General features: G+C 42.0%; 1 pseudogene; it reads right to left on the bottom strand.

The window, feature by feature from the left end:
• LOC104682672 overlaps window positions 1-26,653 on the bottom strand; it is a 32,891-nt pseudogene extending 6,238 nt beyond the window's left edge.
• Window positions 26,654-27,588: the final 935 nt, after the last annotated feature.

The raw sequence follows: 27,588 nt of genomic DNA on the forward strand, positions 1-27,588 counted from the left end.
CTTCCAGACTAGGTTCTGAAACTAATGGTCACTGTCCAACAAATACACTAAGGATTGTGACTCTCAGTCCACACTGTAATCCCAAAGCTAACATCTAACTTGTGATCTTGGGATAAATTACACTCTTTACCCCATTCTCCTAGGATAGGAACACTACTTAATGGGCTCGAGGATTTACCCTCCATTATTCTTTTTGCATTGGGAAGATAATATATTTCCAGGGTTTGAGAGCACTCACCAACTGTCCAGTTATGTTAACTTAGTGTCTTGGTACATTAGTTTGCTGGAGCTGCTGTAACAATGTACCATGGGCTTGGGGTGCTTAGGCGACAGAATGTTATTGTCTCTTGATTCTGGAGGCTGAAGTCTAAGGTCAAGGTGTTGGCAGAGTTGGTTCCTTCTGAGGGGTATGAGGGATGGGTCTGTTCCAGGCGTCTCTCCTTGGGTTGTAAAGGGCTATCTTCTTTCTCCCTGTGACTCTTCACATCATCTTCTCTTTACGCATGTCTGTCTCTGTGTCCAAATTTTCCCTTTCTGTAAGGACATGCATCATAGGGATGGTCATATTGTCCATATTGTGGGACACCTTAATGACCACGTTTTCACTTGATTCCTTCTGTAGAGACATCCTATCTCCAGATAAGGTCACATATGAAGGTGCTGGGGATTAGGACTCTAGTGTACCCACAGTTTTGGGGTGGGGAGGGAAATACAATTGAACCATAATGCCTGGTTACCGAAGACACGTTGGAACAGTCTCTACTGTTTACTCCACTTATCTTCATGCTTATGTCTCTAGGCACTGTGGTCCATGTTAGGTTTAATGTTCCTTCTTGCTTTGCCTCTGATCAGGCTAGAGACAGTCAACAAGGCAACTCAAACAGTCAGGTAGGTGGCATCAGACAGCTTGTTCTAACGAGACACATTAATTGCCTCCTGGAGGACTCAACGGTTGTTTCCTTGATGTTTTAAATTAATTTGGAGACGCAGTGAAGACTTATGGTTTGGGACAGGAGACTATCCTCTAGATGCTGGTAAAGCAATAGATCCACATTTTACTAGGTTGGCAGGGGGGAAAACAAGTAAGAAAATCTGTCCAGTGGAGGCTTCATATTCAGTAGGAGTGAGAGGGAGACTGGTGGGAGCTATGGGAAAAGAGCCCAGTTCAGCTTCATAAAACTTCCCTTCTTCCCCTAGGACTAGAAGAAAGAAAGAATGCAGCCTTCTTATGTGTGCCCTCCTGGTAATCCAAATGTTTATTGTTCATTATGCAATATTTTTCTATACGGTGCCTTGAGGTCTTGAGAGGATTTCCACTCTAAAGAATGACTGAATAATGATGGATTTAAAAAACACAGGTCTAGGCTGGAATGGGAAAAGCATTGAAGCTCAAAAGTGGCAAAGAAAACACACAAGCAGGGAAAGATAGCCTCAAGCAGAGATGCAGGAGTGGTGACTTACTGCCACTCAGGGGACTCAATTGATCAACAATATCACTCACCTTTGTGGACATTCTCCCATTAGATTAGTAACATTCTCCCATTAGAGATTCATTTGAGTTAAGCGTGGCATAGCAAAAAGTCTATAAGCAGTAGAGTGAGAGTCAGGTAGACTCAGGTTGGAGTCCTGAGTCCCATATTTATTGGATATGTGGTTTTAGCAACTTTATTTAACCTCCAAAAAGAGAGATGTTCAGGGTGGCTGAAAAGAGTCATTTTGAGTATTAGATGAAATGATCTCTGTGAAAACCCCTTGAATTAGTCTGTTCTCACATTGCTAATAAAGACATACTTGAGATTGGGTAATTTATAAAGGAAAGAGGTTTAATTGACTCACAGTTCAGCATGGCTGGGGAGGACTTAGGAAGCTTACAATCGTGGCAGAAGGGGAAGCAAACATGTACTTCTTCACATGGTGGCAGGAAGGAGAAGAACGAGAGCTCAGTGAAGAGGGAAGCCCCTTATAAAACCATCAGATCTCAGGATAACTTACTCACTATCATGAGAACAGGATGGGGGAAACTGCCCCCATGATTCCGTTATCTCCACCTGGTCCCTCTCAAGACATGTGGGGATTATGGGGACTACAATTTGAGATGAGATTTGGGTGGGGACACAGCCAAACCATATCACTTCTCTAGCAATTGCTGCCATGTGATGGGATTCCTGTGTATCCATGAATCCCCCCAGTTTCCACCAGGAGATGGCCAGTGGGGTCCAGAGTGTTTTCAACTACAAACATTCTAGAGGGAGTGGCATATTAAGGCACACATACCTTAGTCTTGGTCTAAAATAGTCCTGGGTTGTTAAAGTTTCTCCTTTTGATTGGAGAGGGCAGGGGTAATATGAAAATATCAGTGGGGAGGTGGGGCCATGGGAGGAAGGTGAGAAGGGGGTGCCTTGGGCATTAGAAAGTAGAACTACTCTGGGTTAAAAGGCAGAAGGAAAGACCACTGGGACCTGGAGGAGGGCTACTGTTTTATTTTTCTTTTGGAACAGAATGATCTTACCACCTAAAAATGCTACAATGTCATTTATAAGTGGCTGTTGCCTGAATTTACTTAACAAAGGGTAAAAAAGTCAATTTATGAATGTTATTAGACCTGATGGTTTTGGTAAGTAAGAAATTAAGATCTTTCCCATTCATCTGTAGTTAAATCAAACTTGACTGAGAAATTAAGTGGTCTAATTTGTGACTGGCTTAAATAAGTTTTCAAAATACCTAGTGGGCACCTAGAAGCATGAGACCTGCTATTCTCTTGTCTTTATGATAGCAAACTGGCAAATTGGATCACTTTGACCGATGTAATTCATTCGCTGCTGTGAAGGCTTAGTCTCAGGTTGCTATGTATTAATAACACTAATGTGTATATTAACTTTTCTATTCTCTAAGCTATTTGTGTAAGTAATAGTTGTGTCTTAATCAAGGTTTTTATGATACAGAAATATAGTTTCTCAGCCTTTTTCCTTAAATAATAGATTTTCACAGATATGGCCTCCTCAAAGTCTGGAGCTTTTACACTCACAATCAATTTGTCTTGAGAGCAGAAAATGTAAAACTGTATTACCTGACTGTGAGGCATCACCACAGTAAGCATTTCTTGTTCAAAAGAGACTGAGGGTGCAGAGCGGCTATCTAGGGTTCGTGTTCCGTGCTGCTGATACCTTGTGTGGCCTATACTCCGTTCAACCATTACCTTGTGGCACAGACATACGGTCGTGCCCTGGGAAGCCTTAGCCTGGAGACTCGGCCTCAGTTGGAGAAGACTGGGTGCTGAGCAGGCTCAGCAGAGTGCCCAGCGTTCATGGTGGCCATCTCTCGCTGCAAGGGAAGGAAAAGACGCACGCATAGGAAGGGCAGGAATATGACATTGTCCTTTTGTAGCCAGACGAGGAAATGGAATTGAGAGAAAGTCCTCTAATGAGGTTACGGGTAACTTGCTTTCTAATCATCTTTGTGGCTTTATTAATTTTTTTAAATAAACAGAAATGGGGTCTCACTCTGTTGCCAAGGCTTGTCTTTCACTCCTAGGCTCATGCAATCCTCTTGCATTGGCCTTCCGAGTAGCTGGGATTACAGGGGCATGTCACCATGCCAGGCTATTTTTTTGATTTTTTAATGTTTTGGAGATGATATCTCACTGTTTTGCCCAAGCTTGACTCTAATTTTCTAAGCTCAAGTGATTCTCCCACCTTGGCCTCCCAAAGTTCTAGGATTACAAGCATGAGTCATTGCACCCAGCCCTTCGTGACTTTAGACTCAACTTTTTCTTCAAGCCTCAAGATGCAATTGGAATAGGATATTCGGTACCTTGATTTTCTGAGGCAATCACGGGTGATTCTCTTTTGGTCATATGTGGTTGGTTGGCTCCTAGGTTTTATATCTCATCATCAAGTATTTAATTCAGCACTCACTCAGCTAAATGTATCAATTACCTAGGAGAATTTCCTATAGCCCTTTTGGGTCCTGTAATTTCAGTGTTGGCCAGGAACAAATTGATTTATCTAGTAATGCTAAATATAGCAGCTTAATATCAAACAACAGACATCAAAGCAGTTTACTTTGAGATTATCTGTTTATTATGATTGGGTCAGTAATGAGAGAAACATCAGGAAGTGTTTCAAGAAAGATTTTCTTTTTTTCTTGTTTTTCCTATTCTCCACATGTAGGCCTAGTAAGATTGCACTGCCTAGCTCAATCACATGTTCCAAATCTCCTTCAGGGCGAAGTTTAGGAACAAGTGTCCTGTCGATTTAGCACATCTAGATTTTTAATTTTTTTATTATTGATTGATTGATTGATTTTTACTAGAAAGAAAAATTTCATGTAGTTTAAGTATCCCATCTTTTCTTTTCTCTATTTAAACACTGAGACAAGAGTTAGGGATAAATGACCATCACTATTTTAAGTGTTGTCTTTCCCAGGGACATTTGCATTTTAGCAGGGAACTGAGCCTTAGACCAAAGGGATAATTTTTTAATAGTATAATTTCAGGCATTAACAAATGATCTGGGAGGTAAGTTTTGGCAGTTGGTCAAACTGTGTATCCCTAAAACCACTCCAGATCTATTTGCGAAGCCATCCTGAAATTAAAATAAAAGTATTTGCAAAATTTATGATGGTACAAAAAATTATAGTGAGGGATTCACTTAGTGGTTTAAAGTCATAGTGACTACTTAAGCCATTATTTTCCCAGTCAGAATTTACTTAAATGTTCAATCTAATTTCTCTCTTAAAGAGTCTCAGTGTCTAGGAATTTCCCATTTTAAAAAATTGCAATCAAATTAATTAAAGTACAAAGCCTTATAATACAACTATATCAAAGAGACAAAAGTCCATCTTAGATTATGTTTTCCAGCTAGAGATTCAAAAAATATGAGTGTCTGTCATCCCACTTACTTACGAGGCTGAGGCAAGATGATCACTTAAGCCCAGAAGTTTCAGGCTGTAATGCACTGTTATTGTGCCTGTGAATAGCCACTGTGCAACATAGTGAGGTCCCGTCTCTGAAAGATAGAAAGAAGGAAGGAAGGAAGGAAGGAAGGAAGGAAGGAAGGAAGGAAGGAAGGAAGGAAGGAAGGAAGGAAAGAAAAGAAAGAAGGAAGGAAGGAAGGAAGGAAGGAAGGAAGGAAGGAAGGAAGGAAGGAAGGAAAGAAAGAAAGAAAGAAGGAAGGAAGGAAGGAAGGAAGAAAGAAAGAAAGGGAAAGAAAAGGCAGAGAAGGAAGAAAGGAAGGAAGGAAAGAGGAAGGGAAGGAAGGAAGGAAAGAACAAAGAAAGAAAGAAAGAAAGAAAAAGGGAGAGAAGGAAGGAAGGAAGGAAGGGAGGGAGGGAGGGAAGGAAGGGAGGGAGGGAGGGAGGGAGGGAAGGAAGGGAGGGAGGGAGGGAAGGAAGGGAGGGAGGGAGGGAAGGGAGGGAGGGAGGGAGGGAGGGAAGGGAGGGAGGGAGGGAGGGAGGGAGGGAGGGAGGGAAGGAAGGAAGGAAGGAAGGAAATATGAATATCTCCGTAAGTGCATAAATGTTTCCCTAATAATTTAAAAATATGGCTTCTTGTCTTTATGGTGGATTGAAGCTATGAACAGGTTGTGTCTCCGAGGCCTGGTGCCAGTTTTTCCAAAAAGTCCACAAACGTTAGTTGAAATCATATATTTGTTAAGAGGAGAGATTCTTTCCAGTTGAAGTTAGGTATGTCCCAGTCCAAATTTTTCATTCAGAGTCTGTCAGGATGCATTTGCCAATGGAAACAGATACTTTTGGAAGCCTTTTGCAAATGTTAGTGTCTTGGTTCACTTAAATTAATTTATTCCTTGTGTCTGCATTTGTGAATGGACGCTGCCAGTGGAAATGTAAAAAAAAAAAAAGTCAATAAAAAGAAAAAAACAGATGGTAAGACATATCATTCCTAAATTCAGTGCTTTTATTTATTTATTTATTTGAGATTCACTCTGTCACCAAGGCTGAAGTGCAGTGTCATGATCTCGGCTCACTGCAACCTCTGCCTCCTTGGTTCCAGTGAATCTCCTGCCTCAACCTCCTGAGTAGCTGGGATTACAGGTGCCTGCCACCATGCCTGGCTAATTGTTGTATTTTTTTTGTAGAGACAAGGTTTCACCATGTTGGCCAGGCTGGTCTTGAAATCCTGACCTCAAGTGATCCAAAGTGCTGGGATTATAGGCATGAGCCACTGTACCCACCAATTCAGTGTTTTCTTGATAGATTTATTGCAATGACCAGATATCCCAGCACTGTGATATGTGACTTTGGACTTTATCTAACAAACTCCTACTGAGTACCTACCATGTGTCTAACATTCAAGCCAAATAGTGGGGACAAAGAAGCAAACCTCAAAATGTCTCCCCTTTCAAACTTACTGTCCAGTGGAGGAGAGAGGCAAGTAAATAAACACCAGACAGTGTGATCGATATGATTTAAATAAGAGGGTCGGGGGACTGACCACCCCATGGGCTGAGGTCAGAGGCAGTCTTCATACATGTCTAGATGTCCTCTTCTCTAGCAGACAGTTCCATGAAGACAGAGACATGTCTTTTCACTTCAGGCACATAGTAGGTGCTCAAATAACAACTATTGATTTAGTGGACGACTATGGGAATTAACAGATGTCAGGCCCTGGGATTACAATGGTGAGAAAAACGGACATAGCTTCTGCTCTCATGAACCCTCATGGTTGACTGACATTTAACAAACAAATAATTGATGAAAGTTGTCTTATGCATGCTGAGAAAAAGTGCAGGGTACTATGAATGAGGACAACAGGCAAATTGATTTAGCCGCGGATTCAGGAATGGAATCTCTGACTCAGAGATATTTTAGCTGGGATTGGGAGGGTGTGTAGGAGTGAGTAGGTACCAGCGGAAAGCCGAGTCTGCCAGGTTGAGGGACGGCATGGTCAAAAATGACAAGAGATGCAGCAGGTTGGTAGAATTTAGGATGGAAAAAATGCCCGAAGAGTGGTGTTCTGTGATGCACCTATGCATAGATGTGCCTACTTGGTCTTATGAATGCACTGGTTCATTTAAACTTCAACTCTGGCAGCTGTTGGTCCCTGAAATTAAACAGTCACACTTTGGGGCTGGTTATCTAGAATTGGTTATAGAATCAGAAGTCTGGTTATAGAATCAGAAAAGCCACACTCTACGGGAAGCCAGCATGGTGTACTTCAGCCATCAATAGCTCAGTCAGCCTGGGCAACAGAGTGAGCCCCTTGTCTCTACAAAAAAATTATAAAAAAAAAAATTAGCTGGGCATGGTGGCCCATGCCTAGAGTCCCAGCTACTTGGGAGACTGTGGCAGGAGGATTGCTTGAACCCAGGGGTTTAAGGCTGCAGTGAGCTATGGTAGAATTACTGCACTCCTGCCTGGGCAACAGAGTGAGACCCTGTCTTCAAAAAACATCTTCGGACCTGAGCTCTGCTATTGAACCAAATAAACAGCAGGGATGGGTTTTATTGGGAAATGAGTAGCTTTGTAATTAGCATGATGGATGTTAGAGACAGGCTCATTGGTGAAATTAAAGTTATGTGGATTGGTCAAAATACTTTAGATACCCTTCACACTTACGAGACTAGGTTATAGAATCCAATAAAGCCTAGACTTTGTATCATTAGGAATGTTCTCCTGAAGTTCCTAAATCATTTTCCAAGGCTCCATTCCTTAAAAGGATTTCTGGTTGTCTGGTGCCAACAAGAGTGACAGCAGGCTGCCTTTGAAATGCTCCTGTGTCAGCCCTCAACGGATCTTTCAAGCAGTGACGTCAGAGTATCTAGAAGGATGGAGAGCTAGGTCCTCAGCAAGCTTACACAGTAGTGTCCACACTGGTCTACTTGCTATTTTGGGTTAAATTGTGTCCCTCCCCCAAAATTATATATTGAAGTCCTAACCTCCAGGAATTCAGAATGTGCCTGTATTTAGAGATTAGGCATGTAAAAAGTAACTAGGCAAAGTGAGGTCATATCCAAATAAAAAATGGGACTGATGTCCTTGTCAGAAGAGATTAGGACACAGAGACAACCCTTTGAGGACACAGAGAAAAGGTGGCCATCCCCAAGCCAGAGAGAACTCAGAGTGAATTCAAGCCTGAAGACACCTTAAAATCAGACTTCCATCCTCCAGAACAGTGAAAAAATAAATGTCTGTTGTTTAAGCCATCCAGTCTGTGTTACTTTGTGATGGTAGCCCCCGTAAACCAATATACTTGCTAATAAAAATTATGTAATAAATAACCACATATATGGAAGATTGTGGCCTCAGACATACTTTAATTTTAGCCTAGGAGTGAGGCTGTAGGTAATAGCTAAAATTATTCACCTTAAAAATTTTTGGGCCGGGCGCGGTGGCTCAAGCCTTTAATCCCAGCACTTTGGGAGGCCGAGATGGGCGGATCACGAGGTCAGGAGATCGAGACCATCCTGGCTAACACGGTGAAACCCCATCTCTACTAAACAATACAGAAAATTAGCCAGGTGCTGTGGCGGGTGCCTGTAGTCCCAGCTACTTGGGAGGCCGAGGCAGGAGAATGGTGTGAACCCGGGAGGTGGAGCTTGCAGTGAGCTGAGATCCGGCCACTGCACTCCAGCCTGGGCGACAGAGCGAGTCTCCGTCTCAGAAAAAAAAGAAAAAAATTTTGGGTGGCTTCTGTTATGTGCCAAAAAGAACATGAGGATAGTACACCAAAAGCATGGTTTAGATGGGTTCACAATAAAGCTGCTAGAAAAATAATGACTTGGCCGGGCACGGTGGCTCACGTCTGTAATCCCAGCACTTTGGGAGGCCGAAGGGGGCAGATCATCTGAGGTCAGGAGTTCACGACCAGCCCAACTAACATGGTGAAAACCTGTCTCTATTAAAAATACAAAAAATTAGCCGGGCATGGTGACCCTTTCCTATAATCCCAGCTACTTGGGAGGTTGAGACAGGAGAATCAGTTGAACCTAGGAGGTGAAGGTTGCAGTGAGCCGAGATTGCGCCGTTGCACTCCAGCTCAAGCATACCTAAATTTGGCATATAGCAATGCTCAAGAAACACTGGTGAATGAATGAATGAACGAATAAAGGAGTTGAGAGTTGAAGGATAAGTAGGAATTAGATGGCAGAATGATGCCAGGACAGACTTTCCGGGGACCTGCCACACAAGAATGAAGTTACAGGGCCAGGCGCGGTGGCTTGTGCCTGTAATCCCAGCAGTCTGGGAGGCCGAGGCAGGCAGATCACCTGAGGTCAGGAGTTCAAGACCAGCCTGGCCAATGTGGTGAAACCCTCTACTAAAAATACAAAAATTAGCCAGGCGTGGTGGGGGGTGACTGTAATCTCAGTTACTCAGGAGGCTGAGGCAGGAGAATCACTTGAACCTGGGAGGTGGAGGTTGCAGTGAGCTGAGATCATGTCATTGCACTTCAGCCTGGGTGACAAGAGTGAAACTCCATCTCAACAAACAAACAAACAAACAGAACAAACAACAAACAAGAATGAAGTTACAGAAGCCTTATTAGATGTGGGTAATTCCATCCACCAAAGTTGTTCACTTATTTATTTCTCTAGTGCCACATACTTTGGTGCCCCAAACATGTTTATTATAAACCTGACAAGTACAACATGGTTGTAATAGAAGTAACTCACAAAATAGTAATAATCAACGTTTTCAGTTTAAACTTAGATCCCAATAATAGTTAGAAACACTTTTAATATTTGTAACTAACATTTGCCCATACATTCAGAGTCTGCAAAGAAGTCTTTCCACCTATTATCTTATTTAACCCATGCAACAGACATGGAGAAAGGAATAAGAAACATCTCAGTTTGTCTCCTCTAAAGTAGAACCTGAAACAAGAGGCCAAGGTGGCAGGACCACTTGAACCCAGGGGTTTGAGGCTGCAATGAGCCAGGTTGGCACCACTGCAGCCTGGGTGACAGAACTCACTTGGGTCTGGGTGACAAAGCAAGACCCTTGGGTGCCAGTAGTTTATTCTCTTGGGAATTGATCCCAAGCATTGGAAGTGAGGGAGTGTAGAATAGAACAGGTAGAGGAAAAAGGCCACTGAAAAGCCATGTCGGAATTGTCCTACTGGAGAACTGGGAGGCAGGGCATTTTTCCCCTGATTTCTGTCCTGCCATGGTTCAGGGTTGCCCAGGGAGGGGTCCTTATTCCCCTACAGGGAGAATAGGCTGTGCTTGTGCATGAACTGAGTAGCCCCCAAAGCCTTCAGAGAAAGCCAGGAGGCAGAGAAGCCACAGATACCGGGGCTTATGTTCAAGGATGAACACCTTTTTTTTTTTTTCAAGATAGGGTCTCACACTGTTACCCAGGCTGGGGTGCAGCGGTGTGATCATGGCTCACTGCAGCCTTCAACTCCTGGGCTCAAGGGATATTCCCCCTCAGCCTCCAAACTAAGTGGGACTACAGGTGTGAACCATCATGCCTGCCTTTTTTTTTTTTTTTTTTTTGAGATGGGGGGCGGGTCTCACTATGTTGTCCAGGCTGGTCTCAAACTCTTGGCCTTGAGCTATCCTCCCAACTCTGTTCCTTAAAGTGTTGGGATTATAGGTGTGAGCCACCTTGCCAGACTCAAGGTAGAACACTTTTAAATAAGTCAAGAACTGTCCATCACAGCTACGCTGAAGTCAGTTGGACCACGGGAGTCTGGCATGACAAACATCTGCTGTAAGGCCGGCTATCCTTGTCCTTACCTTCAAGAGAAGATGAATGCTCAGAAAGTATTGTGCCTTTGCCAAGCCCACATGAGAAGGCACAGTTCTAATTTTGGTGGATCTCACTCCAAACGCTGTGTTATCTCAAAGTTTATCACACAGAATTCACAAGGTCAATACACTTTACTACATTTAATAAGGTTGTCAGCTCTACGGACAGTCCCCTGGAAACATCACAGTATGGTGAGATTTAGATATCACTTCCAATCAGAACATATAACACTTGGATTCTGAAAACAGCTTCTACTAGCATTTTGGGGAAAACACATTTATGAGTATAAAAACATTTTTCTCTCCTTTCACGTTAACGCTCCTTTGAAAAGGCCTAGAGATTCATCATTGCCTGACTTCAGCCCAAGACTGCAGAGTGAGAAAGCTCTTTTTTGAGACCCATGGGTCGGCTGAGAGCCCATTGCCAAAGGCATCATTTCATTTGCCCAGCTCCTTGGCGATGTCTCAGAAAAAGTCTGACTTTCCAGAGATATCCCACCCGATTCCCAGTGTGAAGGGGTTTCTAGCTCTATAGCAAACTGCTGAACCTGTTTCTAAAGCCGACTGGGTTTGCATACTAAGAAGCCTTTGGGATTTTGTTAGGGCTAGCTGTCCTGAGCATGTGCAGTCGCTGCTATTCCAGATGAAAGAACTAGTTTGTTTGTGTTTTAATTATCTCTTCTTACAAGATCTACCCAGCAGTATTGCTCCACACGGCTTGAAAGAATTTAATTAAACCAAAAAAAAGGGCTTTGCTTTTGTTGTTGTTGTTGTTGTCGTTGTTAGTTGCTGGAATGAAATCAGACTCTGGTTGTGCCAGTGCGTGGAGATTTTTTTCTTGTTCTTATGAACAAATTGCTATTAATACTAAAGACACAAACACTTAGGAGCACAATGCATTTTTTTTTTTTTTTTGTACTGCTTAGAGGGTGTCCCTCTTTGCAATTTACTAGCAGAATGCAACTTCCAAGAGATGAACACCCTTAGTTTCCATGGAAGGAATCAGAACTCTGTCTGCTAATTGAAACAGAATTAGAGAGTTGAAGTGGGGAACTTCAGTATATTTTTACTTCTGCAGAAAGGCCACGTAGAAATAACAGAAGAGGCCGGGCATGGTGGCTCACGCCTGTCATCCCAGCACTTTGGGAGGCCGAGGCTGGCGGATCACGAGGTCAAGAGATCGAGACAATCCTGGCCAACATAGTGAAACCCCATCTCTACTGAAAAACACAAAAATTAGCTGGGTGTGGTAGCATGCATCTGTAGTCTCAGCTACTTGGGAGGCTGAGGCAGGAGAATCATTTGAACCAGGGAGGCGGAGGTTGCAGTGAGCCGAGATCATGCCAGTGCACTCCAACCTGGCAACAGATCAAGACTCCATCTGAAAAAAAAAAAGGTGCAATAGCTTGGAATATCAGCTGTGGAAATGCCTTTGGGACCTTCTGATCCAGTTATTCCAAGGGACAGGGAGCAAAGGAACAGACCAGAAGTGGCTCAGTGGCCAAGATATGTTTCTCAGCCAACTGTGGCAGGAGACTTCATTATAACAAATAAATATGACATTTTCTTCATGAAGAGAATACTGGTTTATTTTAGAAAATTTAGATAAGCCATACATGAAGTTTCTTCAAACACTCCTATTATATGATCTAAGTACCTAAGGTCTGACTGTCAGGATGTTTCTCTTTCTATGTCATCTTCTTTTATCTCTTTTTCTTGCATTTTCTGAAACTTGGAAGAGGAAGGGAGAGTAGATGAAAATCAAAGCAGATTCTGAGGCTCATTAGCAGTTTAGATAAAATGCTGGCTACAGAGGAGGGGGGAAGAGAGAGAGTCTTGATTCTTAAGACACAATCCAACATAATATGCCTTTATTTAACACATTCTGGGGACAGCCTACCATCAGGACCTTTGTAGGTATATAAAAAAATTGTATCAGTTTGCCTTCATAGCACTTACAATCTATTTGGCTAAATTGGCAAAGCACTGCATATTTAAAAAATACTGATTTGAGATATTTTTCATATTTGAGAAACAGGAGAGACACTCAGTGTGACAGAAAAGTTAGATTTTCTTTCTGTTTCAAATTCTACATAGTAAAGGTTTGAAGGGTACTTAAAAGCCAGAAAAAAGGGTGATTATTACTCTGGGCTATTTCTCTTAGTTACTCACTTATTTCTTATGAGATTATCTTTTGTATCACCTCACCCGAGATGCCAACATATCCGCAGTCATTTCTTTATTGCAATTGGTTGTTTTTTTTTTTGCATTGAGGAAAGGTATCTATAGGTGACTTACAATGAAGGCTTTGAGTTAGTTGATCAAGAGGTATTTGATATGTTCATTAATTCATTTATCCCTTCATTCACTGGATATTTATTGAGTATATACAATGTTTTATATGCCAGGAGTTTAGTGGAAAACAAAACTACAAAACCCTGCTCTTATGGAACTTGTAGTTTATGACTGAGTCTCCACATGGGTATAGCACAATTGAGAAATTGTTTCAACCTTTTAATGACTGTTCATATATGATGTTCTTTGAAGAATACTTTCAGGACCTTTACTTAAAAACTTCTTTTTTTTGTGCCTGTGGGATGCCCTAAATTCCAAGTTTGCTCCTTGAAAATATTAGAAACATCTTTGAGACAGACAAACATGTAAAAATTAGCAGCTGCTAGGAAATCACTAAGAACCCGGCAGGTTCCTTACAACGTGATATGTGGTTCTGGACCAATCAGGTGCTCAGGATGCAGGGTGATGCCAGGTGGCAGAGATGGTGAAGAGATGGAGTCTTAGCACCAAGGCAGTGAATGGGGAGGACAGACTGAGGCCACAGCATGAGGGGGGCGGCCAGAAGGCACGGAGCAGAGAGAGAAGGGAGACAGGACTAAGGAGGAGGATAAATGAGATAATTTCAACTACGTTCCCAGCTTTGCTGTCGACTGTCCTTGATTCCCCAATGCTTTTCGGCGAGACCTGTCGGCCATTGCTTTTGTCCAGATGGCAGAAAGGTTTGGTGCAGATCACTTAAAAGAAACCCGAGATGAGCGGTTGATCTGACGTTACGTTCGAAAGAAGAATGTGACCAACCTACTGCTACGCACGACAAAATAACTTCTGCCTTGTTCTCAGAAGACAGTGTGAAAGCATCGACCCATTTTGCCTTTTCCTCGCATGATCGTATATGGATTTTTAGCTCTGACTCTTTTACTTACAGTCTCAGCATGACATTCTTGCTTGGGCCGTGGGGCACAGTCTGAAGTATAAAACGTAGTCTGGGACAGACTTTTCTACACCTAGAAAAGGCAATCCCATGCGTCTTCTAAAGTCTCACAAGCTGAACGTGGATCTTCAAGTCACTACCCCACTTTCCAAATTTGAAGCTAGACAATTATTTTTCTAATGGATGGTGTGCACACCCCTGGACGCAGGGGTTTATAATTGAAATGTTGACACAACCCTAAAGCATCGTAGCATGAGCAGTGTTGTTCTAATAAATCTCGTCGCTAATCCTCAGAGAGAACCTAAAGAAGAGATTCACTTTCTATATCAGGTTTCACTTACTGAAAGGCTTCTGAAGATAAAGACCATAAACTATGAAGAGACAGATACAATGTGGGCTAAGGGGTTAAAGGGCTAGAGAAAGCTCCGTAATTCTCAGAAATGGGAAACAGATGTTGTTTGACATTTTAAAGCACAGTTTCCTTCTCCCTTATGCACTTTTCTGCTATCATGGTTTTCAAAGCAAAGACGTATTACTGTAAATGAGAATTGCTTGGCAATGAGTTTCCCGCTTAGAGAACAGAGGGGCCTGATATTAAGACTAATTTTTATTTAATATAGTGCCTTTTCACGTAAGAGAATCACAAATTGCTTTTGAACACCGAGCGGTGTTGGTACAGTTTATCATGAAACATGGGGAATTAAAATCACACCTTATAAAATGAGTAACTATAATTGGGAAGAAGCATTGCTTGGGCCTGGGACTCGGCTACATATTAATTTTTGTTGCTAGAGGGACAGCCCTGATTTGCACTGACTTCTGGTAACCTCCGTTCAGATAAGCACCTGCAGCTTCACACCTGCAGGTGCGCGGACGAACCAGGACTTTGTATTCAGCTTCAAGGAAGAGGTGACAGAAGAATCTTGGTAATAGTGAATGATTAGTGTGGGGAATAGAGTGCCCTTGGAGGCAAGATCCAAAATGAATCGGTGAGCAGATAAAGCCCCAGGTGACCAATAGGTTCCTTCAAATGGTAGCTGTGAGAGGAGAAGATAGTTTTACTGCCTGAGAGACTGCATAGCGGGAGGGACCGACCCAAGGAGAGCCACTTAATGAGCAGAAGGAGCATGGAGAGTGGTGGCAATTTACAAGTCGTGCAAAGAAAACCTCCTTTCTGTCTATTTAATGTGTATCTCTGCTACCAGTAGTGATATTTATTTCACCTGATTGAGGCACACAGCACGGACAATTGCTAGGTGGCCTCTTTTTGTGGGTTGGAGGAAAGTCAGTCAGTTCAAGGGAGGTGTCAGATCAGAGAGAGTTAATGAGATGGACTGAACCGTGTGAAGCGTTGGCAGCTTAAGGTGGATGTTTGCTCGTGGCTACACGATACCATATTTATATTAAAGTTGTGGACATTATGTGTCTTTTAAACTCCAGTGTGTGAAACTATGTTTACTCTACAATATCTGATATTTAGGGGACTAAAAATCATAAGCAAAAGCCACAATATAAGCACTGATATTCATCTTTTAGATAAAGATACTAGCTATTTGATGACAGCAGGTAGATTTTTAATTTCAAATTTTATTATAGATTAAATGTACCCTTGTAGGTTTGTTACACGCGAAATTGCATGATGCTGAGATTTGGGGTACAAATAATCCTGTCACCCAGGAGGTGAGCATAGAACCCAACAGGTGGTTCTTCAACCCCTTCACCCCCATCCAGTGACCCTGAATGTCTGTTGTTCCCATCTTGATGTCTATGTGTCCTCATTGTTTAGTGAGTATATGCTGTGAGAACATGCCGTGTTTGGTGTTCTGTTTTCACATTAGATTTCTCAGGATAATGGCACCTAGCTCCATTGCTGCAAAGGGCATGATTTTGTTCTTTTTTACGGCTACATAGTATTTCATGGCATATATGTACCACACTTTCTTTATCCAGTCCACTGTTGATGGGGATTTAGGTTGATTGTATGTCTTTGCTATTGTGAATAGTGCTGCAGTGAACACATAAGGGCATATGTCTTTTTGATAGAATGGATTATTTTTCTTTGAGTATATAACCAGTAATTGGCTTGCTGGATTGAATGGTAGTTCTATTTTAGGTTATTTGAGAAATCTCCAAACTGTAAAGCAGGTGGATTTTTTTTTCTTTTTCTTTTTTAAAGAGAAAAGAATGGCTTCGTTTTGGGGAATGGGGCAAGATGCCAAATTTTCATTTGCTCTTTCCATTGGCAACGAAATAAAGCCACATCCAAATACTAAAGCCTCCTTCCTGAAGAATTCCCAATGGCCCCAGCACCCCCACCACCACCGCGTGTCTTTCCTGTATTATTTTCGCTATTACCCACACGACGATCAGAATATTGTCATAATCAAGTGCGAAGCAAAATCAAAACAAGAAAGAAAGAGAAAGAAATGAAAAGCACATCCCCCGAAAACAGTGAGTAAAACAAGTAAAGAGAAAAAGAATGTTAACAACACAAGGTAATTGCTTGTAATTTATCTCAGAGAAGTTGATTTGGATACATTATCAACTAACACTCAAAATCTAGGTGTCATAAGTACACATGTGCAAATACTTACAAGATTATTACTTCTAAGGCCATTTTTACAGTTCTTAAAATTGTTGAATCAGAAGTTATCAAATTCCCTTGGGGAGGCTGAAGCACTGATGGAACTTTGCTTTGCTGTGGCATCTTCTTTAATGCCCCTTTTTTGTTCTCTTCTGTTTTATGCCATTCTTTTTGGCGTTTGGGCCTATGGGACTGTCTTCTATGCAACTTCTGTGAATACTTAGTGAATTCTGGACATTAGGATTTGTGTGATATTCTGTTTGTTCTTCCAGGACAAGGTCTTTGTGGAATATCAGGTCAGATTTGGTCAGTTTTTTCAGCCCTTTTCTTGCATTGGTTACACTTAAGCTGATATACAGACCCCACTGCAGGCGGAGCTGTTTTCATGGTCACCTTGACTTCCCCTACTTAACATTTTGTTAAAATAAAGTTAAGAAATCCCTATAATGAGAAAGTATTGTTGAGAGCACTCACACATATAACAGAAAGAATCAAAGACCTTTTCCCCATGCCCTCCTCTAATTCCATGACCCAAGAGTCCTGAATTTATATTCAACTATATTTAAAATGGAAGCCAAATTTAAAACGAATATTGTGTGTAACACATATGACAACATCTGTCTACGGAAAGAATCTTTAACGCAGCATTATATTTTTTTCGCTGAAATGACAATGTGTTGCTACCAAAGCTTCCCAATGCAACAAGAATCTCATGGAGGCTCTTCATGATCTTTTCATTTCTTTCAATGGATACTTTTCCCTGCCTTTGTAAGTTTAGGTAAATCAACCATCCTGGTGTCAGAGTCTCCAGTCTGAAAGCGAACTAGGAAAAATCACCAGAGTCCTTTCGCCCTCTGCTCTTCTGAGCTATACGGTAACCGTATTAGAGGCAGTAACGATTAATTCTATGTTTTGTCTCAGTGCCTTGGATGCAAGTAAACATCAATAAATATTTGCATATGATGCTAATGATGTTTGTAGTGAAAAGGATCTTTAGTAAATATAGAAAATGTAATACATGTAAGGCTCCCATTTAGGCCAAACACATCATGGAAACCTATGGCTTAGAAAGGCAAGTCAACACCTATTGGATACTTGCATGCACTGCTTATATTTCTCAAGGCAATCCTCGTACACCTTTGGGCCCACTGTCAGGAGCTTGACGTTAATGTGCAGTGAATACACTTGCATTAGGGCCCCAGGCAGAGCCAACAGACGTAAGAATAACATTCCAATTTTTGTAGAAGGAAAGCAAAAGCCTTTGTCTTTATGGCATGAAACCATACGTATCCTGAGAATTTTGCAAGATGATAATCTGAAAACTCCTAAAAGAGTGGGTTATGCCATGGTCTGTCTTCGTGTGATTATCATTGTCATCAGATTTCTGTTAATTGCCAGGGTTTTGGTTCAAGCTGGCAGTGCTGCCTTGGGCATTCCTGTGGCCTAATGAGAATAACATAATATGGAAGAACTTATCACCCAAAGGGCAAAGGCCACCTGTGCAGGGGCCACTCTTGGACAAGCGTGGAGTGGACAGAGAAGCAACTGAGATGAGGTCGGCAGCTGGAAGTGAATCTAGGGGCTCACATCTTGCAACGTGGACCAAGAAAATCTCAAACCACGAAAAGCATAGGTTGGCATTATTGTTACGTCTTTAATAAGGTTGTGGACTAGTGCCCATTCTTTTATGTACAGGTATCAACGACTCAGCACCCTCCAAAGATATGATTAATACATTTGTATGCACTCACCTGAGAATTTGGTCGCTATGGTGGAAAGAAGCTGGTTGGTCAGAGATCCAAGAAAATGTGTGATTATGTTCGTAAAATATTGTTAGCTATGTCCTAAGTAATTCTTAGATTCCCTCTGTAAGGTAAGGCTTATGATGTCCATCCAGAAAAGTAAAATCTTGAGACAGAGAAAGTTCAAGTCATTCAGTCAGGGTTACTCAGAAGTTTAGTGGATCAGGTAGGCATCTATGTATCCAAGTGTGGAGTACCACGTCATAATAATTTTTCTTGGCTGGCTGCAGTGGCTCACACCTGTAATCCCAGCACTTTGGGAGGCTGAGGCAGGAGGATTGCTTGAGCCCAGAAGTTTGAGACCAGCCTGAGCAATATAGCAAGACCCCACCTCTACAAATAGCAAAAAAATTAGCCAGGCATGATGGTACGTTCCTGTAGTCCCAGCTACTTGGGAGACTGAGGTGGGAGAATTGCTTTAGACCAGGAGGTTGAGGCTGCAGTGAGCTATGATTGTCAATGGCACTGTACTCTAGCCTGGGCGACAGAGTGAGATCTCAGCTCAAAAAGAAAGCAAATTCTGCTGTAGTATACAGGTTTTTATTCAGGGATATTATTTCTGATTGCAAGTATTCCATATATCTTTTCTTCTTTTATATTATTTCTGTGTACTCATTCTCTCTTGATAAATGCATCATCTCTAATATTTTAATTATTTGATATTAATTGAGGTCTTCCAGATTCATTACATCTGTTAGAATTGTACACATATATACTTAAATTGTATATATTTAAGGTATACCACATGATGTTTTTGATATGCATGTAGATAGTGAAGTGGTTACCACAGCTAAGCGAATGACCTTATCCATCCATCCTCCATAGTTACCCTTTTTGTGTGGGGTAAGAGCACCTAAAATTCACTCTTAGAGCAAATCTGCAGTATGAGGTACATTATTATTAGCTCTAGTCCTCAGGCTGAACTCTAGGCTGATTCATCCTCCATAACTGCAAGTGTGTACCCTTGGACTACTTCTCCTCTCTTCCTTCTCCTCCCCACCCCTGGTAACCACTGTTCTACTCTGTTTCTATGAGTTTGACTATTAGATTCCACATAGAAGTGAGATCATGAGGTATTTGTCTTTCTGTGCCTGGCTTATTTCACTTAGCATGATGTCCTCCGGGTTCATCCATGTTGTTGCAAGTGGCCCTTTAGGATTATATTCTGCAACAAATACCCTGAAGTAACAGTGGCTTGAGCAAGATACATGTTTCTGTCTCACAAAATACAAATCTGGAGGTAGGTAGTTTAGAGCTGGTAGGAGTTTCTATAGATTTCTGAGACTCAGGCTACTTCTATTTCCCCACCCCTCCCCACTAAATCGTCCTCAGCAGACAACTTCCATATCCTAAAGTGGCTCTGGGACCAGGAGCCAAATGTCCACGTTGTAGGTTGGGAAGAAAGATGTGTGGACCATGAGATGCACCTGTAGCCAGCTCCTTGAAACAGCTTTCTGGAAACCCACAAAGCACCTCATTACAGCTCATTGGCCAGACATTGGAGGTGAGGCCATACTTTGCTGCAAGGGAGGCAGGAAAATGTAGGATCAGCTGTAGTGTTGGGTGTGATGTCAACACAAATAATATCAAGATTCTGTTACTAAGGGAATAGCCAAACTGGATGATGAGCAGCAGTATCTACTGCATATGCCTACTTACTTAGTGGCTTCCCTGCCTGGTCCTTTACCCTTGGTCCTTTCTGATTACCTGGATGCCTTTTCTACTTGGGTGTTAAAGAAAAAGCAAAGATTTGGGAGGAAAGAGAACAAAGGAGTTGGTGACCTTAAAACTCAAAAGGGTAGATACATGGATGAAACCTCTTGAGCTGTGAATAGTGCTAAAATATAAATAACATTTACTAAACACTTACTATGTGCCGACATTCGTGTTAAAGTATTTTTATATATAATATCTCATTTAAGACTCAAAATAAATGTATGAAGGAGTTATTATTATCACCATTTTACACAAGAGGAAACAGTTCTGCAGAGGCCTTAGTAACTTGTCTAATGTCACACAGCCATTTACGGGAGAGACAGGATTTATTTTCTAGGCTCACTGATTCTAAAGACTGAGTTCAAGCTCTGCATTCCTCAGCCTCCCAGGATGGGAGGGATAAGAGGACAGCAAGGTCACAATGGGAAAGGTCTATTTTGATGTGCCTATTGATGCTGCTTCTCTCTAAAGTTGTTACTGAAGAGGAATCAGGCAGTATTTTTTGTGGCATGGATTCTGCCTCTTCAGGCAGACTTGGCTGGTTCCAGGATGGAGATCACCCATCAAGGGCATCATAGCTGATTTTTTCCCTTGGAATCTCGGATTGAATTATGGAGGAATTGAACTGTGGGAACAGAATGCAAAAATTCAGTAGAGTAAGTAGGGGACTCCCAGCTGAAGATGGAAACAGGAGAAAGGGGTGGAGTCCCTAGAGCAAGGTTATTCCATGACTGGTTGGCCCTAAAGAAAAGCCAGAGCTCCTTCTGTTCTCCAGCCATTGCCTGGAATTCAGACCTACTGTCCAGTTCTGCTCCTTAGAGTCATGACTGGGAACCCAACTTCCATGGCCCGAAGAGTCTCTGTTAGGCTTACAACCAACTCTTCTTATTCAGGTTAATTCAAATGTTTTTCTGTTTTTTTATATTCCTGAGGTCTACGGTATAATGGATTCCTGGACTTAGTAAATATTCACTTTAGAGTGTGATGAGGCGCACCACAGACTATGCAGCCAAACTGCCTGGGTCTAAAGCTGGATTCAACACTTGTTATCTGTGTGACCATGGGCAAATCACTTTCTCTCTCTGTGCCTCAATTTCATTACAGAATGCTTCATGGTACATAGTTAATATTTGTATTAGTTCGTTTTCACACTGCTATAAAGAACTACCTGAGACTGGGTAATTTATAAAGAAAAGAGGTTTAATTGACTCACACTTCCCCATGGCTGGGGAGGCCTCAGGAAAGTTGCAATCATGGCAAAAAGCAAAGGGGAAGCAGGCGCCTTTTTCACAAGGTGTCACGAGAGAGAGAGAGAGAGAGAGTGCAGGTGGGACTGCCACTTTTAAATCCATCAGATCTCGCGAGAACTCCCTCGCTGTCATGAGAACGGGGTGGGGGAAACCGCCTCCAAGATCCAATTACCTCCCACCAAGTCCCTCCTTTGACACATGGGGATTACAATTCCAGGTGAGATTTGGGTGGGGACACGGAGCCAAACCATATCAATATTATATACATGTTTAATATTATCCTTGTTCTTTCTGTGTTGTTTACTATGAGAGAAACAACCTCTGCTTCTGATTTTCACAGAATACAACCCTGTGTGGTAGGTAATAGTATCTCATTACCCAGATAGGGAATTGAGACTCAGAGAAATTAAGTAAGTTTTCCATGATCATTGATAAGTACTCAAGTCAGGATTTGCCCTTAGGTCTGATTCTAAAATCTGTTCTTCTTCCCTGGACCAGAATCACCGTGTACTTGCTCTGTGTAAAGTGACCTGGGAAAAATGGATCCCAAGGTCTCTTAGTCCCAAATGAGATGTGCCATATGTTTCTCAAATGCCCTGCTTTTGCATAGTCCTTTTGCAGTATGAAATTACTTTAACACGAGTTAGTTCATTTTCTGTTGTACATACCAGAGTTCATTGGCATAAAAAGCTTGTAAGTCTTTTGAGTAGATAAGAAAAACTCACTCAATGTTTAGTTAATATATATGAGTGTTATTTTTTTTTTCTCCCATCGCTCCAGCCTGTAAATGGCTCATTTATCAGTGTGTTGAGCAGGTAACTTTCAGCCGATGGGCCACGAATGAAATCTGTGTCTGGTGGTGGCCGTGTACGGGGGGAGAAAAAGTGAATGATAGAAAAAAGAGGCAATCAATGTTTAAACAATGGTCTGCCTTCAGCAAAAGAAATCCCCCATGTGCTCCAGACTTCTTTGTGTGGGAGAAGCCAGAGAGAGACCACAGCCATAAGCTGTCTCATCTCTTTTAAATCTATATTGGCAAATTAGCTACTCAATGGCTTTCAAATGTGCTAAGACAGCTTGTCGTTGTAATGACTGACAGGCTGGGGAAATCTGGACCTCTGTGGAATAAGGGTCTTAGAGAAGAGAAAGAAAATGTTCTGATTAGATGTCATTGAAGCCTTTATTTGTACTATTCACAACACTAAATTATGAGGATACCATCCTGACCTAATCTATTAAAAGGACTTAAACATGCCCTGGAATGACAATACAGATTCTTACACAGTCAGGCCTAAAGTGGAGCTGGTTTTCATCCAAGTTGGCTTAGGAGTGGGAGAGGTTCAGTTTGGAGTCAGGACTGAGCAGAAAGTAGTACTGTCTCTAAAACCCTAAGAGAATTTCTAAAGGGTCTCAGCCCCAGATAGCTCTCATTATTTTCTTTATTGGAAGTTTTCATTTTATGCTTCAGTTAATAAACTTAAATCATCTTTTTTTTTTTTTTTGGTCAGATATTTGGGGAAAGTGGACATCAAGGCTTAGTTTTGTCTCTTTATAACAGGAAATGACATTCAGAAAGTATTCCACACATTATTACAAATATTTCCACCTGATAGACAAATATTTTAAGAGCAGTGAGAGAATCCTATTTAACTTCCTCTCCTGGGACATGAAAGGTTATTATAGAGCACAACACTAGTGATGTTTTTATTTCAGTTTGGGCATATTTTGTTTCATCATCTAGGCAGTAACCATGGTTGACTACATCATATTTTTGTACTTAGCTATGCAACTCTTTCTTCATACTTCCTTGCTTAATAGAATCTACATTATTATCCAACTGAAATGCTGCTACTTTAGTAAGGATTGTAGCACATTTAAAAAATATGCTGGTTTAGAAAGTATTACATATGTGTTTTCATTTGCACAAACTTCTAAATACAAACATTTTAGTGTTTCTTCTATAATATGTTGCATTTCCACCCTCATAGTGTATCAGGTAACAAATATATGGCATAGTGATCCCTTTTTTTTGTTGGTATTTAGAGTTTGCAAAGCTTTTTTACAAGCTTTTCCAATAATCTTTCAAGTAAATTGTTAGTCCCAATTTACAGGTGCGGAACCTGAGGTTGTTGGGGTAAGTCATTTATTTAACATAATAGAGCTGGCAAGGAGGTAGATTGCAAACTCAGGTTGTAAGTCTAGAGTCAAGACCTTTCACCATTGTGTGAGAACTGCAGAACAGGAGAGGTAGTTGTGTTGGCGGATAGCCAGATACCATGGGACAGAGGCCACTGGAACACAGGGCATTTCTGGGCCTTCCATTATGGAAGTCTCTAAACAGGAAGCTGGTCACTCAATTCTAAATCACATTTGGAGAACAAAGGTTTTTATTCATAGATGAGCTTTAATTGCCAATCGTGTTATTTCTTTTCTTTTCACATCCTTTTATCTCTCTAATTAAAACTGGGATGGATAAGATCTTAACTTTCTTGTTTCAAGTTAAAAATTCAGATTTTTATGTGTAAATCTTCAATGTTTCACAAGGCTCCCTGGTTTCTCAATGAAAGTTGCATAGCACCTCTTTTGTTCTCATCAAGTGGCATGCTTACAGGGCTAGATAAACCATAAAATTATAGGGTAGAGCTGTAATTACCTCTGCTTTCTAAACCACAGTGTAGGATCCTTATAGCACTTCCTTTAGAATGTGATTGAGTTAATTGTTATTACTATGTTATCATGTAGCATGAACTAACAAACCCAAAGCAGCTACCTAGTTATTCAAGAGTCATTGCATCACCCAGGGCCTGGTGACTTAACTTGTGATCAGCATTCATGAAATGTGCAAAATCAAGTTCTTGCTGCTTGTGTTTAACTGGGGATTTTAGCTCTTATAAAAGCCTCAGGGCTAATTTAAGTGGCCTGAGCCTGAGGTTTTGAAATACCTGTAACTTCACCCAGGTTCAAAGCCCTGGCATGGTTGGCTCGACAAATATAATATCACTCACTGCACTGTTTGTGTGTATTTAGGAAGAGAGCTTAACATTTAAGGGTCCTGTGTGCACTTCAACAGACTTGGGGCATTTTGGGAAGGAGTAGGAGTGCATTTATGTTCAATCAACTGGCCAGCCTGTTATACCGGTAATGTTATGTGGTAGAGAAATGGGAGAACTGGTTTGGAAAAAGTGAGAACTCTTGTTCTTCCCACTTACTCTCTGACCTATCACCCAGTTTTTAGAAATGTTTGGAGCCAAACTTTGGAACATTTTCTCGCTCTCTGTGAAGCATGGTTGAGATCTGGAATAACAAACAGGTATCCTTCCAATTATACATTGTACCTGGATCTATGAGTTGATGTACCTTGGTATCAGTCTATCTGTGTATCTTTATATCTGTGTATATGTCTATTTGTGAATGTGTGTATCTCCTTTTGTATCTTTATGGGACATGTTGGCATGAATAAGCCCAGATTACTAACTCCAGTCTGGAATTCATGGATAACAAGAGGAAACTCGAAAAGGGCCTAAATAGTTTGGACCCTGAGGCTCTCCAGCTTTCCAGAAATTCTACAACTTTTCTTCCGCCTCTCCCAACGCACTGCTTCCATGACGTCTCTTGCACCTCTGTGCGCCTAGTGCTACCATGCTAACTTGGTTCTTCATTAATGAGCAGTTTTGTAACCAGGCTCCCTTCTCCTCCTTTCTAATCCATCCTATCCACAGGTCCTATCTCCTGGTCAGACATGGTCAAGGGATTCCTACAGCTTAGACTGCTGTTTGAAGCTCTTTGTGGACTTCCTCCTATTCCCCTTCCCAGCCTTCCTTCTCATTATGGCCCAGCCAGGACCCTTTACTCAAGCCACACTGGAGTGGTTGCTGCTTTTGAGAGATGCGTGGCACCTTCCTTGTTCGGTATCATTTCTTATACCAGTCCTTTTAACTAAAATACTCTTTCTCCCATTTCAGCATTTGAACATGTTTTGAATGTCTCTTCTTTCTTTCCTTCTTTCCTTCCTTCCTTCTTTCTTTCTTTCTTTCTCTCTTTCCTTCCTTCCTTCCTTCCTTCCTTCCTTCCTTCCTTCCTTCCTTCCTTCCTTCCTTCCCTCCTCCCTCCCTCCCTCCCTCCCTCCCTCCCTTCCTTCCTTCCTTCCCTCCTTCCCTTCCTTCCTTCCTTCCTTTCTTCCTTCCTTCCTTCCTTCCTTCCTTTCTTCCTTCCTTCCTTCCCTCCTTTCCTTCCTTCCTTCCTTCCTTCCTTCCCCTTCCTTCCTTCCTCCTTCCCTCCTCCCTCCCTCCCTCCCTTCCTTCCTTCCTTCCTTCCTTCCTTCCTTCCTTCATTCCTTCCCTCCTTCCCTTCCTTCCTTCCTTCCTTCCTTCCTTCCTTCCTTCCTTCCTTCCTTCCCTCCTTCCCTCCCTCCCTCCCTCTCTCCTCCCTCCCTCCCTCCCTCCCTCCCTCCCTTCCTTCCTTCCTTCCTTCCTTTCTTCCTTCCTCTCTCTCTCTCTCTTCCTTTTTTTCTTTCATTGAGACAGGATCTTGCTTTGTCACCCAGGCTGGAGTGCAGTGGCAGGATCATGGCTCATTGCAGCCTCGACCTCCCTGGCTCAAGTGATTCTCCCAGCTCAGCCTCCTGATTAGCTGAGACTACAGGTGCATACCAGCACACTCAGCTAATTTAATTTAATTTATTATTTTTTTTTGTAGAGATGGAGTTTTACTATGTAGCCCAGGCTGGTCTTAAACTCCCAGGCTCAAGCAATCCTCTCACCTTGGCCTCCCAAAGTGCTAGGATTACAGGTGTGAGCCGCCAAACTTGGCTGAATGTCATTTCTGATACGCAAAAAGTCTCCTTTGATTTCCTCCACAAGAAGTTATCAGAAATAAGCCCTATATCCTCTAATTGATTTTAATCTTTTTGCAATCAGGGATTCTCTCGATTTTACAACCCCAAGTATCTTTCCAGTTTTGATTTCCCTCTCCACCTATGTGGCTACCCTAGTGATATGTTTACAATGCTAATGTAATAAATGCTCATTACTCCTCTGCTTAAAATGCTGTCATGAGAGGAGAAAGTTTGAGTAGATAGGCAAGGAAAACTATTACTTTATACTTATTATTTCTCATAAATGCACAAATTATGTTTATAATAAAAATAAACTCTTTCATTGTTCCCCATTACCTACGGATTGGAAAAACAGTTGCTTCACATGACTTGGAAATCTCTTCATGATTGAATGGGTGATCCTGTTGGAAATTCAGACTTCTTTGTACCCCAGTTTCCAAGATGGACTTGGATTCTTGACATTTGCTGAATATTCTATGTGCTCCTGAGCTCTGGCGGTGCCGCCCTTCTTTCCTCCAAGGTCCTCTTCCATGGAGAGGGGTTCTCCTCAAATTCCACATTCAGGTTATGCCACCTTTTCTCTGTAATTTTACCTCCCCTCCCTAGGCAGATTTGGGTCTTTTAACATACCCATGTTAGGGTACTTACCACATGGCCCTGTTTTTGTTTATTGTTACTTACTTGTCGTTGCCTACCTTCAAAAGAGATTTAAGGCAAATAAATCTGGTACTTTCAATTTTGTATCCTGGTGTATTAGGGTTCTCCAGAGAAGCAGAACCATTAGAATATATCATGAGACATTGACTCACATGATTATAGAGGCTGAGAAGTCCCAAGATCTGCCATCTGCAAGTTGGAGACCCAGGAAATCTGGTAATGTAGTTTGAAGGCCTGAGAGCTGGAGACTATGGTATAGATTCCAGTCTGGGGCTGAAGGCCTAAGAAGCATGAGGGCAGGAGATTGATCCCCCAGTTCAAACAGTCAGGAAAGAGAGAGACACAGAGAGAGAGACACACACAGAGAGAGAATATCTTCCCTTTCTCCACTTTTTGTATTTGTCCTATTCAAGAGCTAAATCCCTCGGATGATGCCTACCCACATTGGTGAGGGTGATCTGCTGTACTGAGTCCACCAATTCAAATGGTAATCTCTTCTGGAAATACCTTTGTAGACACATCCAGAAATAATGTTTAACCAGCTATCTAGGCATCCTGTAGCCCAGGAAAGCTGATACATAAAACTGAGTATCAGCCGGGCGCCTGTAATCCCAGCACTTTGGGAGGCCGGCCGAGGCGGGTGGATCATGAGGTCAGGAGATCGAGACCATCCTGGCTAACATGGTGAAACCCTGTCTCTACTAAAAATACAAAACAAAATTAGCCGGGCCTGGTGGCGGGCACCTGTAGTCCCAGCTACTCGGGAGGCTGAGGCAGGAGGATGGCGTGAACCGGGGAGGCAGAGCTTGC

The sequence above is a fragment of the Rhinopithecus roxellana genome, chromosome 11, assembly GCF_007565055.1.
Source record: "Rhinopithecus roxellana isolate Shanxi Qingling chromosome 11, ASM756505v1, whole genome shotgun sequence".
In the NCBI taxonomy this organism is placed as follows: Eukaryota; Metazoa; Chordata; class Mammalia; order Primates; family Cercopithecidae; genus Rhinopithecus; species Rhinopithecus roxellana.